This window comes from Tamandua tetradactyla, chromosome 18, assembly GCF_023851605.1.
Source record: "Tamandua tetradactyla isolate mTamTet1 chromosome 18, mTamTet1.pri, whole genome shotgun sequence".
NCBI lineage: Eukaryota > Metazoa > Chordata > Mammalia > Pilosa > Myrmecophagidae > Tamandua > Tamandua tetradactyla.
Window position 1 is genome coordinate 53,605,618 of NC_135344.1, and position 17,460 is coordinate 53,623,077.

A 17,460-nucleotide genomic window follows, 5' to 3' on the forward strand; every position below is an offset into this window, starting at 1 on the left:
TACATCCTTTCAAACCAGCACATTCCACCCTCTGGACCCTAAAAAAGACATGTTTTCCCCGTATGCAGAATACATTAATTTCATAAGAATACCACAAATCCTTAAACCATTTCAGTAGCAATACAAATGAAATACAAAGTTAGAAATGTACTAACTCCTATCAAAGTTAGTTACAGGCATAGTCTGTTCTAAGGCAAAATTATCCTCTGCCTCTGGACCTATAAAACTCAGAACAAGTTATTTGTGGCCAATATACAAAGGAGGAACAGTCATAGGATACATATACTCATTTCCATAGGGAGGAAGGAACACAGGGGATACAGGAACTATACAGTTTCGAAAACCCACAGGGCAAAGTCCATTAGATTTCAAAGTCTGAGAGTCATTTGTCCTCAGGGCTTTAGAAAGCGGCAGTCCCACCCTTTCAAGGGTCTATGAAGTCGCTTGCCTCTCTTTAAATGCAACCTTGGGGGACTTTGGGGAGACCACCTTTTTCTTGGCTCCACCTTCTCCAAGCATCGGGGCTGCACTTGGGCTCTCTGTCATCTTTGGGGCACATGCTCAACCCCTCCATGTGGTGATAGTCAGGCTCTCCCCAAACCCCAAGGAATGTGCTTCACCCTCTCCAAGGCCTGAGGCGGCATGACTCTTCCACTGCAATGAGGTGGAAGGTCCATCCTCTATCTTCAGGGCAAACTCATACTCTCCACGTGCTTGGCTGGGTCCACTCTCCTGGCCTGAGGCTTCTTGACTTCAAGAAGAAAAACCAGCCTCCATGGTTTTTCCTCTGAAGTTATTTTATTTTCAGTGTCCCTTTTCTGAACCGCGCCCCCCCACCCCAGTACAGCCTGGCAGCAGCTCTGTTTATACAGGTCCCACAGCACTCTTGTTGGTTTTCTATGCAGTAGCCTTGGATCATGCCCTTCAGACATAAGGATTTCCCACAAATCCTTCCTAGATAAATCCATGCACAATTCTGGCTTTCTCTGAAATTGCTGACTCATTCCACATTTGGCCAAGACCTCATGTGGGGCACTATTCTCTGGCTTCTCCCTTCCAGGAAGCCCAGAATTCTCCAGAATATCAACTTCTGGTTTCTTTGTACCCAAGAGTTCAGTTCTCAGCTTATCTCTTTCCTTTCACATTTCACTATAAACTGTGAGGAGAAACCAGGCTGCACTTTCGACATTTAATTTGGAGATCTCTTCTGCTAAATATTCAAGTTCATGGCTTTTAAACTCTGCATTCCAGTCAAGGTCACTAGTCAACTTTGCCAGATTATCTGCAATTTCAAAACAAGGCTCAGTTTCCTTTCAGTCTGCAATAACAGGTGCCTCATCTCTGTCTAAAGCCTGGTCAGAGGTATCTTTAGAGTCCACATTTCTACCAACAGTCTCTTCAAAGCATTCTAGGCCTTCTCTATCAAGCTTCTCACAACTCCTCCAAGATCTTCCCCTTATCTCTTTAAAAAATCATTCCAACGTGTTTGGCATTTGCAAACCATACCAGCACCCCACTCCTAGTACCAAAACTGTTTTGGTTTGCTAGCTGCTGGAATGCAATATACCAGAAACAGAATGACGTCTAAAAAGGGGGATTTAATAAGTTACTAGTTCACAGTTCGGAGGCCGAGAAAATGTCCAGTTAAAACAAGTCTATAGAAATGTCCAATTAAAGGCATCCAAGGAAAGATAACTTGGTTCAAGAAGGCCAATGAAGTTCATGGTTTCTCTTTTATCTGGAAGGGCAAATGGTAAACACAGTCAGAGTTTCTCTCTCATCTGGAAAGGCACATGGTGAACATGGTCAGGGTTCCTCTCTCATCTGGAAGGGAACCTGGTGAACATGACATCATCTGCTAGCTTCTTCTCCTGGCTTTGTGTTTCATGAAGCTCTCTGGGGGAAATTTTACTTCTTCATCTCCAAAGGTCGCTGACTGGTGGACTCTGCTTCTCGTGGCTGTGCTGTTCTGCTCTGCTCTCTGAATCTCCCTTCTCCAAAATGTTTCTTCTTTTACAGGACTCCAGAAAGTTATTAAGACCCACCCAAATGGGTAGAGACATGTCCTGAACTAATCCTGTTTAACAATCACACTTGATTAAATCACATTTCCAGGGAGATGATCTGATTACAGTTTCAAACTTACAGTATTGAATAAGGATTATTCTGCCTTTATGAAACGGGATTTAGATTAAAACATGACTTTTCTAGGGGACATATGTCCTTTCAAACCAGCAGAAGGGGCAAAAACCCCTCTGAGCTTTGCCCTCACTCATCTACCATGAGTACGTTTTCTGGTTTTTGAGCTCAACCCTGTTCACTTTGATCTTTTGCTTTTTCTTCCTTCTCCTTATCTTTAATTCTTCAGAGACTTAAAGAGTGGTACTTTTTCTTCTATCACAATCTCCTCAGTTGGTCTTAGTTTTAATCCTTGGTGGCACAAAGGGGGAACATACTGATCTAAGTCCTCCACGTTTAGTTCTCAGTGTGTTATTTCAGATTTGAAATAATTTAGCAAAATACACACCCAACAACAATAACAACAACAACAACAAAAAACCATGAAGTCAGGATTGCAAATCTGTTTCCAGAATGTAGGAGTAGCATACTCACACTTTCCTGTCTTGGGGAAGTCTCCATGAATATTTAGGATTTTCTTAAAATTAGATTTTAAGGATTTAATATTTTAAAAATAAAATCATCCTTTTTTTTTTCTGTCACAGAGCATATATATAAATATTTAATAAAGATTTAAAATGAGCTCTATCATCTGGTAATTATTGACAAGTATACCTTCATAACAACCTGGACCAAGATGAAATTTAGAAATTTTGGATTCTCAGAGTTCCTTTTCAAAATGTGGTGTCAGTGAGGACAGTGTCCACTCCAGCTACCCATCAGTATCCTTCTATTCCCACTCACTGCAATGACTGAACACCACAGGGGACCTTGCTCTCAAGCGTGTGGCCATCTCATCCTAAAAATACAAACTCACTCTACTATCTCAAAAGAAACCTGGGCCCTGTGGACTTCTTGCTCCATAGGACAAGGCACCATTGGAGGGAGTCAGAGTGGAGTCTTTTAAAACACCAGGGAGGGTCTCATCTGTACCCAAGGACATGGTCACCTTATATTTACAAAATTAAGTGTAATCACTATCACTACATCTTCCAGAGATAAATTGTTAATAATATGAAATATATCCCTTACCTTATATATAAATATAAATGGTTGTATATATATGTATAATACATGAATATCCAAAATACGGCATTGTATATAAATTATATATATATGCATGTATACATACACACTAACATATATATATATATATGTTATATATATGTTATATATATATACTCCAAAATGTTTCTTCTTTTACAGGACTCCAGAAAGTTATTAAGACCCACCCAAATGGGTAGAGACATGTCCTGAACTAATCCTGTTTAACAATCACACTTGATTAAATCACATTTCCAGGGAGATGATCTGATTACAGTTTCAAACATACAGTATTGAATAGAGATTATTCTACCTTTATGAAAGGTAGAATATATATATATACCGAAAGAGAGATTTGAATTAAGAGAATGCTGATATGTTTTCCTGTCATTCATTACTTAGCCTTTAAAAGAGTTTCTAATACCAAAACTGGATAAAGACAATACAAGAAAAGAAAACCAGATCAATCTCCCCAGTAAACATAAATGTGAAAATTCTTAACAAAATACTAGCAAACAATATCCAATACCACATTAAAAGAATCATACATCATGCTCCAAGTGGGATTCATGCAAGGAATGCAAGGGTGGTTCAAAATAAGAAAATCAATCAATTAATACAGCACATTAAAAAATTGAAAGGAAAAAAATCACATGATCACATCGATTGATGCTGAAAAAGCATTTGACAAAATCCAGCATCCTTTCCTGATAAAAAACTCCTCAAAAGTTAGGGATAGAAGGAAACTTTCTCAATACTATAAAGGGCATTTATGAAAAACCCATAGTCAGCATCATACGTAATGATGAGAAATTGAAAGCATTCCCCTTAAAATCGGGAATGAGACAATGATGTTAATTGTCACCACTATTATTCCTGTTGTATTAGAAGTACTAGCTGGAGCGATTAGAAAGGGGAATGAAATAAAAGTCATCCAAACAGGAAAGGAAGAAGTAAAACTTTCATTATTTGCAGTTGACATGATCCTATAATTAGAAAACCTTGAGAAATCTTTACCAAAATTTCTTGAGCTGATAAACAAATCACAAAGTGGCAGGATATAAGATCAATGTACAAAATCAGTCATGTTTGTATGTACAAGCAATGACTTATCTAAGATGCACTAAGGACAAAATTCTACTCAGAATAGCAACCAGAAGAATCAGGTATCTAGGAATAAGCCTAATCACAGATGTTATACATTCAACTTGTTATATATGTGATGTTATACACAGAAAATTACAAAAAAAAGTGAAAAGAAATTTAAAAATGACTTCAATAGGTAGAAAGACACTCCATGCTCATGAATAAGAAGGTAGAATATTGTCAAGATGTCAATTCCACCAAAATGAATCTACAGATTCAATGCAATGCCAATAAAGATCCCAACAACCTTCTTTGAACACTTAGAAAAGCTGTTTAATAAACTTATATGGAAGGGAAAAAGACCCTGAATAGCTAAGATATCCTAAAAATGAAGAGCAAACTGAGAGGTCTATACTGACTTGAAAGGTTACTATAAAGGCACAGTGGTCAAAACAGCATGGTACTGGCACAAAGACAAAAAGACTGACCAGTGAAATAGAATCAAGAGTGCAGAGTTCAAGCACCAAATTTATGGGTATTTGATCTTTAAAAAGGCCCCCAAATATACTGAACTGGAACAGAATAGTCTTTTCAATAAATGGGCATGGAAGAACTGGATTTCAATAGCTGAAAGAATGAAACAGGACCCCTACCTTACACCCTATACAAAAATTAATTCAAATAGATATAAAGAGCAAGTACCATAAAACTTCTAGAAGAAAATATAGGGAAACATCTTCAAGATCTAGTAATAGGAGGTGTCTTCTTAAATTTTAAACCTAAATCCTAAGCTGTGAAAGAAAAAATAGAAAAATGGGAACTCTTTAAGATCAATAACTTTGTTATAAAGATGAAGAGGCAGTCAACTCAATGGGAGAAAATATTTGGAACCCACATATCAGATAAAAGCCTAAAAGAGTTTCTTATTAGTTTCAAAATATCTAGTTTTATTTATGAGATATAATTTATTAAGCCATTCTTCAACTGATGGACGTGTTTAGACCATCCCAATGTTTAAAATATCATGAACAATGCTTCATTGAACAACTTTGTTTGTGTATATCTATAACGTATACTAATATAATATAATAATTTGGCCAATTTTCTTATTTTTTTCATTAGGATAGGAAGAATATTACTGTGTCAAAATATATGAACATCTTTAATTGTTTTGACATATAATGAAACACATTCATAAAAATTGTTATTCAAATCTATCATCACCAATAGAGTATATGCATCTATTTTACTCTATTTTTGCCAATTTGATAAAAAAATTTCATTTAATTTATAAAAAAATCATTCTTTGACATTACTGGGTTTTAATATGCTTTTAAATGCTAATTAAACATCGGGATTTCCTTTTGCAGTGTCTTTGTTCATATCAAGTTTTTTTTTGCTGAAATGATATCTTAAAATTTTCAAAATATTTTGTCAGGTCTGAAGCTTGTTAAGTGATTATTTCCATCATTTTTCTAAAAATAGTCATCTGAGTAGCATGGAAACCAATACTGGCCATATATATTTTAAATTACTAGTATTATGTAGGATGAAGTATTTTTAACGTATTTTTTTCAAAGACAAATCAAACTAATGGTAAAAAAGAGAAAGTAATGTACATAGTTAAATTTCTTTCATAACTGTTTCAGAAACCTATACTAATGAATATTTTAACGTAAATTTATAAATATAAAAGTGGCTCTAAGAATTTCTTTTTCATGAGGCTACCTATATTTAACTAAATCAGAATTAGTGCATCTGTAATTTACCTATATTTAACTAATTCAGAATTAGTACATTTGTAATTTCCCCCTCTGAATAGTTCTGAAAATATCTAATAATCTAAAAGGCAAAAGAGATACATGAGCATACCCATGTGCAGCATTCCACAATATTATTAAAATGCAGAATTAAGAAAAGAGGTGGAAGCAGAAACTAGGACAAACTGAATTGAAATTTTTAGTCTCGTTGGACCACTGCTATCTTCATAAAATGTTAGATAGGGAGAGTATTGTATGTTTCCTCCACTTCTTTGGTGCGTCAACTTCCTCTTCCAGAAGTTTTCTTTAATATTAATTATTTGATATTTGGTGACCCCAATTCCCAAGAATTATATTAAAGAGTTATGTTAAAATGCTTAGTGTGAGCTTAAGTGGAAGCTGAAATTTCCTTCTTCCAGATTCCTTTCTGTCTCTTTCACAGGAATTAATTGATGCATGAATGACTTACATTCCCTTGAAAAACTCTGCTAATTTAATCACAGGACTCTGCCTTTACGTTGCTGACATCTTATATGCTCTCACTGGTATTGCACTAGCAGATATGGCTGGTGCTTTTTATGCCACCTTAAATGTGTTTCACTGACATTTGATCAAGCATTTTTCATCTAGTTATTTATACTTTCTAACAGAAGTACTATAAACAATGCTTGCTAAATTATTTTAAAATAACTTTTTGCAATAAAGTATAATAAAATATTTAAAAAAATAAATGGACAACTGTTTAATGTTTTATACCAGTGGCATTGCATTGTTTTAGTGTTTTTCTTCCTCTTTTTAAATTTATTTAGCTGCAATGTTATCAACATTTCAGAACATTGGAAGTTAATATCATAAATATAGAAATCTGATAGAAATTTACCTGGCTTATGTAGCTGACATTATATAATACCATGGATAGACATAAGCTTCCCAAATGCCAATTAATAACAAATCAAACATGAACACCAAATAAACAAACTCAAATATGGGGTTAAACAAAAATAAATAGGCTTAATCTCCAGAATGTACTTTGCAGATTTCGATATAAGCCAACTCTAGAAACGCAAAAATCATTGATAGAAAAAAATGCAAAATAATTTTACAAATTCAGAAACATATTTAATAAATTGCTAGACTTGTTAAGGTAAGACATGTAACATTCATTGTTAAAATTGTAGTATTTCTTGTAATTACATTTTATTTTTCAGGAATGACGATGATTGCACAAAATTAATAAAATAAAGAATTGCATCAATATCCAACAGACATGCATATTTTCGTTGTTCCATCCACACCCTCAGTTTTCTATCCTATTTCTGATGATTAAAATGAATTTGTAAGATGGAGAGCTAAACTAGATAGAATTAATTGTGTAGCCTATGGAGACCATTAAGTAGAGTAAATATTGTTTGACCCATCGACAAAATGAATTGCAATCTTAGTTCTATTTGCATCTAATTTTTAACACCAGGAGAAAGTGACAATAGAAAGATATAAATTTTAAATTATTTTATTTCTCAAAGACAGCCATATACTTTTCATTGAAATGGAGTTGATATGTTTATGTTCTTTTATGAGGAAAGAAAAAGAACACTCAAGGTCAGTTTTGGCTTCTTTGCTATATGAAAAATGATGTAATATGTTAAGAAAAGAATCCTATAAATCCTTGTATGTACTCTTCATACATAATTTGCATATTATGAGTGACATTTGTGTAGTTTTACAGCTAGGCAAATAGAAAGCACACTGGAGAAATTAGCTTCAGATTTATAGACAAAATTCCTTCCACTGGTGACTCATTGTGTTTTCAGGAAGGATGTCTCTTAATGAGAACACATATGTTTATGCAAAATAACTTGTAATGCCAACTGAGGTGGTACAGTCACCTCACCATTAGGAAGATTAATTTTGCCTCAGTGATTCGCTTTGCAACAGAAGTACACTTCAGGTAAGTTGAAAAAGTTATCAAGCATGTAGCTTAAATGAGCAGTGAAAATTCCAAGGGAGGCAAGAGAATTGAAACTTGTCATCGAAAAAGCATTTCAACTCCCAAAGAAAACATGAAGTCATCTGTCAAAATAAAGTTGCCTGAATAGATTTGACATTTTTTTTCACCTTTACTTCATCTTTTTACCTACCTAATGACATTTGTCAAGGAAAAGAAAAAAAACAAAACATTTTGATTCGTTCTCCTTATAAGTGTAAAAATTTAACTAAACAAGACTATGATAATCTACGTTTTCACTAGAAGGAGTACTTATTGACCATTTTCTGAGTAATGGAAGCATATTCAAGAAATTCTCAACGTCCTTCAAGGGCACACAGTTTCAAAAGTCCATAACCTATGTTAATTACAATTGGCCCTTTCTAGTGTTTTTCCTACAATTATTGGCTCACAGACTTCATTCAGCAAGCCCTCCCCAAACTTTGATCACACCCCATGTTTTCACACATCAGTCTCTCTTATTTGTGACTACTCCCACTTCTGTTTCAGGTATTTGTTTAATTCTCACTGTCAATTCCTTTATGAATAAATCAGAAGCAATACTTACATTTCTATAAAACGATACATCTATTTTTCTGAATGGATAAAGCAATACTTTTATAGCATGGTCCAGATTTCCACTAGTCTCAAAAGCGTGAGCCAATAATTTCCCATTGTTGAACACACCCAATTTTATGGTATTACCCAAAGACAGCTAAAGAACTAGCTAAAAAATTCGGGTACATAGAAATAAACTGGAATTCTTAGCAGCTATTAAAAAAGTGAGAAAGGGCTCCTGGAAATATTATCGTTAAGTATAAAATGAAGAAACACAGCAATGCATTTAATACATTTCTAAGAAGGAAAGAAGAGCATTTGCATTTACTTATGTTTGCCTGAAGAAACTCTGGAAGGAAGCAGATAAGAGTGAGCTGGGGATGGTGAGCCTGCCCAAGGAAGTGGGCAGATAAAGGATGAAGAAAGAAGCTGTTTTAAAATGATACTGTTTATACGTCTTGTATAGTAATTTGTGAAGTGCATCACCCATTCCAATGTTTTTATATATATAATAAATACATGACGTCACCCAGAGAAATAATAATTACATTAATCATAAGGATATTCTTTCACTAAGAGCTTGAATATTTGAAAGGCAGAGGTATACCAGAACATATACACCATATTTCAGAAAGCATTTGAATATATATATATGGATGCCCATTAAAACAAAAAATAATGTATTTTAACGACTGACAGTGCATATATTCATATATTTCCTTTTCATGAAGTTTTGAAGTACAAGCTGTTGTCCTTTAAAATACAGATTGTGCATCATTTTTGAGAAAGAAAATTCAAAGAATCATAACTATCTGGAAAGAATTCCTTCTAATAAATGGAGTTGTATATTAATTTGGGACAAAAATTTTAACAGTTGAGTTTGGAAGATACTTTGTTGTGACAGCTAATATGCCTGAGGGATGCACTGTTTCCAGTTGCATAGTACTCATATTATGCTTAGTTCATGGAACCAATGCAAAGGACACAATTAGAAGCGATATTTATAGATAATTCAAGATCTAGTCTACATATTTTATCCCTAAATGGGATATTTTGTTTCAGCAAACTTTTTATGTTTACATTTTTATTTGCATATCATTGCACTTTCTTATTTCCAAAAATTCAATTAAGAAGATATATTGTGTTTATACTTAGGTTTAAAATCTATTTCTTATTTTACAGAGCAATTGTGGCAATTTGGAATATTTCTCATCCTGCTAAAATGAGAACATTTCTAAATTGTTAACTAAAATATAGCCTACTTATTTTGTCATAATTGTGTTTCAAATTGACTTTATTTACTTTTAAAATCAAGTGTTGAATTTCTCAAACAATTTTAGGATTGCATGCAATCTATGTTAATTTTTAACTTATCCTATGACAGCTCTATTCTAAAATATTATTATTTTTTAAAGTGAGGCACTATGCAATCCTAGATTTCTGTTCAGTGTTTTGATAATATTCAGTAGAAATATTTACATTTAACACTAACCACTTAACACTAACCACAATATAAATTGCATAAATACAGTGTTATAATTACCAAGCAGGCTATATAACAGCAAAGTGCTATTTGAAATATTTTAGTACAGCAGTATATACATATTGATTAAGGAAAAAGAGGAATGAACCTTTAGATTATCCATTTATGTGGTGGAAGCATCTAAGAGGGTATGCATGGTGTAGAGAACAAGATATTGGACAAGAGTAAAAGCACAGATGCTCTAGACTTTTCTGCCACTAGAAGTAATTTTCACTTGGGGAACCCAATATCACTAATCTCATTTCCTTGTTTCAACTATAAAATGTAAGCATGGCAGCAGAATTTCTCTAAACAACTTTTAATTTTCTCTTTCTATGGCTAGTTAAGGATTTAAAATGGAGGAAATAAATAAATGAAAAGGAAGAATGAAATAATATCTCTCACTGTTAGTATAAATAATATCAATAATATGGTAATTTTCCAGGTAGAGTTTACTAATCATTATCTTTGTTTCATTCATGACATACTGATTTGCATTTGATTAATAAATGTGATTATAATGTTTTAAAAATTAACTGATATCTGTGTATGTTAATCAAAAGTTTGGTGTCACTGGACAAGATTATATTATGGATATTTCCAGTATGCTCTTAACTGCCTATCTAACACTTAAAATTTTCATCAAACAGGAGGTGCAAGGGTAGTTCAATGGTAGCAATCTCGCCTGCCATTCAGGAGACCCAAGTTCAATTCCTGGCCCATGCACTTGCTAAAAAAAAAAAACCATACACACAAACAAAAATTCAACAAATGCTGCTGTAATAAGGGGATACTCACATAGAAAAAAAATGAAATGTGACCCCTGCCATACAGCATACAAAAAATTTTTTTCATCAAACTTACTTACTTGTTCCATTAGATTCAATATAAAATGTTGCAGAGGATAAAAATGTTAAAATGAAGTGTTTAAAACAAAAAAACAAATTATACACTATATATATATATATATATTCTTGAAAAGTTAACCAGTGGAAGGAAATCTACTCCATTCAGTTTCTGTACCTTGAGATGATATAATGAAATATATTAACTTGTCTGTAGATTTTTACAAAGTAATTCGAAATTGCATTTGAATTTGGGGAAAGACCTAGCAATTCAGAAATGAAGGAAGCTAGCTGAAAATGCAATTATTAATTGATTTGAGGAAATGATTTAGGAAATAGGCAGGTCAGGAAGATATTTTCAGTGACCAGTGATAGGTTAAGGGCAATTAATAAAGGAACAACGCTAGAGATAGAGGCAACATAATTCGTCACAAGGAAAGTTAATTACTGGCCCTAAAGCAAAACTATTTAGCCAAGAATTTCTATTAACAAGGAAGCTAATTTATCCTTTTTGACCCATTTTCCAGAAAATCTTGTGATCCAACCAGACTGCTAAATTAGACAATTTGAATAAAACAAGATACCCAGATTTCTCAAAGATACTCACCTTGATTTCATAAAATAGACTGAGAAATTCCACAATCATACTTCTGTGAGGGCATAGAGCTTAGAAATAAAAATCAGTGTGATTAAACCCCATCCTCTACTCTGTACCTCACTGATCTCTCTATCATTGAAACAGGCTCACCACCATATTAAACTCAGCAGCATTTCTATCTCATAGAATGCATTCTTCTCTTCACATATTCTTATCCCTTAATCGTTCCAAAAGTGTCATATTTGTTTGCCACAAACTTGCTGCATTTTTGCTGTGTAGCAGAGACAGTTTGAGATATGGGGACTAACACAGTGAATAAATAGAAAAAAAATCCTTACCCATAGGAAAAATTATAATCTTGTGAACAGAACATAAATTAAAAAACACATCTGTAATATTTATGAATGTGGTTTTTTCTTTGTAATTGTCATAGAAAAATAATAATAAAGCAATGTAGCATAATTGGGAATATAGGACATATTGCCACTTTATGCAGGGTAGTCAGGGAAGGCTTCCTGGAGAAGGTGATGATTTCACCGAAGACCAGAAAAAGGAGCATGACAAAGCAGTGAAGGCATGTTTGGAAGGACTGTTAGGTAAGTGAGCAACAAGTGCTAGGAAACTTCATTTGGTTGAGGGACATATTTTTAGAAAGTGATTTGTAGTTTTATTATAATTTTGAGAAGGGCCTAGAGATGATGGTGATATTTATCAGTAAAAACAGAATTATTGACTGGATTTGAGGAACTGAGTCAGGAGATAGGAGGTTTAGAGAAGAACCTGTGCATTTGAGGGAAGAGGTCAGTGTAGCTGGAGTTGAAAGACCAATGGAAATAGAGCAGCAGGAAATGAAATCAGAAAAAGTATATGGGGCTAGGTCCTATAAGACCAAAGTTACTCTTTCTTAACTTTCACTTTGATTCTGATGGTTTCGAGAAAAGCAGAAATATGATCTGACTCAGCTGCTTTATTGAAGGCAAAACTGAAAAGGGCGGTGGACTGAGACTATTGCAATCATTCAAGCAAAAACCGCCAGTGTCTTGGGGCACCATGGTAAAGCCGATGGTGGTGAGAAATGGTCAGAGGCTGTATATATTCTGTAGGTAGAGCCAAGAGTGTTTTCTGCAATAGTAGCTGGGATATATGGGAGAAAGAGGTAAGCCAAGGATGATGCTGTTTTCTGGTCTGAGACCTGGAAAGATGAGTTGGCATCAATCAAGACAGGGAATACTGCAGGTAAAGTAGGTTCTGGAGGGAAGATCAGGAGGCTGTTTTTGTAAGCGTTAAGTTGATGTGTCTCTTAGATATCCAAATGGTGATTTCCAGTAGGCAACAGGTAAATGCCTATGGAGTTCATAGGAGATGACCTGGCTTGTAGACAAAAATTGGGAATGTCAGCTGCTAGAGTGTATTTAAAATCATGGTTTGAGATGAGACCAGTCAGGCAACGAAAGTACGTAAAAACTGGTGATGAGGATGCTCAGGTGATGCAGTGGTAGAATGCTCACCTTCCAAGCAGGGGACTTGGATTTGATTCCTGGTCCACGTACCTGCCTCCCCCCACCCCCACCAAAAAAAAATGATAATGAATGGCTAAGCTAGGGTTCACTCCAATATGAAGAAACCAGGAAGATAAGGAAAAACTACAAAGAAACTGCTAAGGAGGGACTATGGTGGTAAGGGGGTGGAGGGTTCTGATCCAATTTTAGCATTTGTTTCTTCAGAGAGTAACTTGTTATTGATTTTGAAGTTGAATTTTTGTTTTTTTTGGTTTTTCGAATCACTTTGGCATAAATACTCTCTTCGTTACCGTTCCATTCTTAATTATATATAGGGTCCACAAAAATAAACATTTTAATTTGTTTCCCCCTCTACAAATGGGTGTATTTCATGGAGAGCTGAAAAGAGGACTCTAAACCAACTGTTAATTATGAAGGTCGTGAGGAAGAGAGAGCTTGCAAACAGAGCTCATTAATTCTGGGTAATTTGGAAGCAGCCTTAATTTAGAATATTTTGTTGTCCCCATAAATTATCAACATTTCCCAGAAATTCCAAAATGTTGTCATCAAAAATGCATTCTTCAATCTGCCTTTCACACCCAGAAATGGCATCAGAGTCTCTCACCCCAAATGTGTTTGCTAGCTTGATTCATATATAGGAGAATCATTTCTAGCTTCCAACTGACCAGACAGTAATATAATGTCTCATAGTGGAATAAATGTCCAAATACTGCTTCCGTAAGATTTTAATTACTCTCTCATGCTCTCTCACATGTCAGTACTCACCAGATACACACACGCACACACACAAACTAATGCAGATTCAGTCAAAGAAGAAATTAACTATATTGTAAAACAAAATAGTCTGTAAATCATTAGCTTTGCTTAAGAAAAAATCCCTAACAAACTGAAGGCTCTTCTGTCACGTAGCTTTTGGGTTGCTTGCCTGTTTTACAGTCCTCTGGAAAATAATGAAGACACTCATAATATTTTTTTCCTCTAAGAAACAGATATAAACTCAGACACACATTTTAATTTTCTAATGCATAAACCTCCATCCTCTTCCATAATTACATTTATGCATTTCCCATAGCTGAAAATTATTTATGTGCTACCAGACAACAAAATATATGTTTTTATTTTCTAGATAATTGAAAATAGGTGCCTTATGCACACATCAGAGTACATAGACATGATTAATTTTAATAATGTCTTAGTGCACATTATAATAAAATTCAGCACTTGTAATCACCAACATATTTCATAAAATGAATAAACTAGGAAAGGCCCAATGCTTAGGAGACAGCTAGTCCTTACCTTTTCACATTTTCACAAAAGAAAAATCTGAGGCTGATGATGATAAATTCAAAACCCAATTTGACAAATTAACAGCAGACACAAGGTCTATATATCCAGCCATTTTTCATTTCGCTTTATCTTGTGACTTGAAATCCAAAGATATATGAATCTATACTATCATTTCATATCTGTGTGCAAAATGACTGTTTCAAGTTGCCTTCCAAAATATTAATCTCGGTTTTATACAAGGCTCTTTTATGTAATAATATTATTTTAGAATCATTTTCAATTCACCAAAGATGTGCAGAGATAGTACGGAGAGTTCTCCTATATAGCTCACCAGATTTCCCCTGATATCAGTACTTTTTATTATCTTGCTACTTTTTTAAAACAAGTAAAGCAAGAATGGCTCATCAGCATTAACTAAACCTCAGACTGCTGGGGAAGTCATGGACAAGCTCAGTGACCATCTCCCAGCCTCTCTCTACTCACCTCCTTCTTTTCTGTGTGTGCAGGTACTTCAATTTCACAATGGAGCAGTCTGACTGCACCTTGAATACAAAACTGGGAACAAGCAGCCCCAACTGCACAATATTTGCTTGTTTCAAGCTTTATGCTGAGTAGCACAGCCCCCTCCCCGCTTGGGTATATAAATACCCTGCCCTCGGGCAACACGTATTTCTCTCCTCTCCCCCATGAACTAGAGCCTGCAGAGCTGCTGTCAACCCACCCTGACCTGAGAGGCTGTCCTGTCCAGGGGCTCATGATGGGATCTCTTGCCCTGTTTCTTTGTAAGGGAAAAAAAAAAATGGTCATTTGCCAAAAGTTTCGTTGCGCCTGAGTCTGTATTCGGATTTCATTAGTTTTCCAATGGTGCCAGGATCCAAACCAGGATACCATATTGTGTTTAATTGTTCTATCTATTTTGACTATGGTGATTTCACAATCCTTCCTTAATTCTATTGATATTGCTATTCCCAGCAATCTTACAGTGTCACATGGTCCCTCCTCCTTCCTTCTCCATTCCACCTGATGATTTGAAACTCTAATCATGACCAACTATCCCACTTCGCTTGCAACTGAGAGGTTTTTCAAGATATGTATGGGACTTTCAGTGCTAGTGTCATAGTGTTAGCAGGCAAACTGGGATGTCTGCTCACTTTAATCTCCTATCCAACATGGCGAAACCTACTTCCCACTATCCATTTACTTATCAAAAGGCACTTTTCATAAAATGAATTAAAGAAATTTATTACTGTTAGAGTAGTAGAGAAAGCAGGAAACTTGTGGTACTTTTAAAAATGTGAATATAAACATGTCAAAATCACATCAACATTTAAGAAAATCTATTCGGTCCAAAAATATTTTCAAGGAAAATGAGAAACAGAAACATTGAAATTGCAGGTCATCTATAGATTCTCTTTAAGAGATTACTAGCATATATTTCCTATTAAATGTGGGATACTGTCATGAAAAATATCCACACTTTCCTACTATTTATATGTGCTAATTAAGATTTTAACTACTCATACATCCCTGTAATATTCACATTTGATGTTTATTTGTAAATATGCCTTGGAGCACTGATTCTCAAAGTACAGCCATAGACTTGTCATTGACACAGTTTCTAAAGTGACAGCAGGAAGAATCTGGGCAGCCCTCAGAAAAGAAAGGAGATTGATCCTACAGGAGAAAGAAAGGAGATTAATCCTACAGGAGAAAGAGATTCATCATGTGGATAAATTTTTGTTTGTTTGAGGTCGCCCACACTTCATGTTTTGCTCCCTAGCATCTGGATTAGAAGACGTGAGTGAATTTGGTGGGACTTGAATTTTTGCCTAGAATGGTGGTGGAGAAGACAAAGGTAATTGAAGGACTAAAAATGTTCCCACTTGTGCTGGTTTGAAAAGATGTATGTCCTCTAAAAAAGACATGTTTAATCTAAATCCCATTTCATAAAGGCAGAAGAATCCCTATTCAATGCTGTATGTTTGAAACTGTAATCAGAGGCAGAGAGCCCACAAGCCAGCAACCTTTGGAGATAAAGAAAGCAAATGTCTCCTGGGGAGCTTCAGGAAGCAGGAAACCATGTGAGAAAGCTAGCAGATGACACCGTGTTCACCATGTGCCCTTCCAGATAACAAAGGAACACTGACAGTGTTTGTTGTGTGCCTTTTCAGATGAGAGAGAACCTCTGACTGTGTTCACCACGTGCCCTTCCACTTAAAAGAGAAACTCTGAACTTTATCTCCCTTCTTGAACTGAGATATCTTTCCCTGGATGCCTTAGATTGGACATTTCTATAGACTTGTTTTAATTGGGACATTTTCTCAGCCTTGAAACTGTAAACTAGCATCTGATTAAACTTCCATTTTTAAAAGCCATTCTGTTTCTGGTGTACTGCATTCCAGCAGCTAGAAAACTAGAACACTGCTTAAAAAACTACCAAGTGTTGAAGGGCTCCATGCTATTGTTGTGTCAAATAGAGATGGGTACCTGGTACAAAATTGGGCAATGATAATGCCCCAGAGCGTGTTTAGAGACCTGGTTTCCTATCCATTTTTGTCCTTCCAACCCACCAAGGGAGCAAAGTTGGGCTTTCAAAACACAAAAGCATTATCTGTTGCTAATACCTACCAGGTAGCTCAATTTAATCACTTACCTTTGGTGGTGAGTTTCACAGCCAGCAGCAATGCCAACATGGGACTAATTGTCAGTCTAGAAAAGGAACTTGCTCCGTTATTTGAAGACCTGAGATAAGTTGTGGAAGTTTCTTAATCTGACAGTGGATTCAATATGTCCTTTATCTTCATTATATCAGGCACAATACCAGTCCTGCAATCTTTAGATCATGTCCTTGTATCCATGTACTCAAGAAATGGCCCCTTCCCTGTCTTATACTAAGAAAGAGCATATAGATGTAACTTCTGGACAGATTGTTATATTTCCTTGTGTAGGGTTTTTTCTTATTTAGTGAGATCTGGAGACACTACAAAAATGGTTTAGTCTATCTCAGGTCCCATAGAGTTAGTTCTGTGTACCAAATATAAGATTCTCTTCATTGGATCAGAATCAAAGTGGTACATT

General features: G+C 35.1%; 1 pseudogene; it reads left to right on the forward strand.

Annotated features, from left to right (window-relative positions):
- The window catches only part of LOC143662425 (ragulator complex protein LAMTOR3 pseudogene), a 34,777-nt pseudogene extending 17,626 nt beyond the window's left edge, over nucleotides 1–17,151 (forward strand).
- Nucleotides 17,152–17,460: the final 309 nt, after the last annotated feature.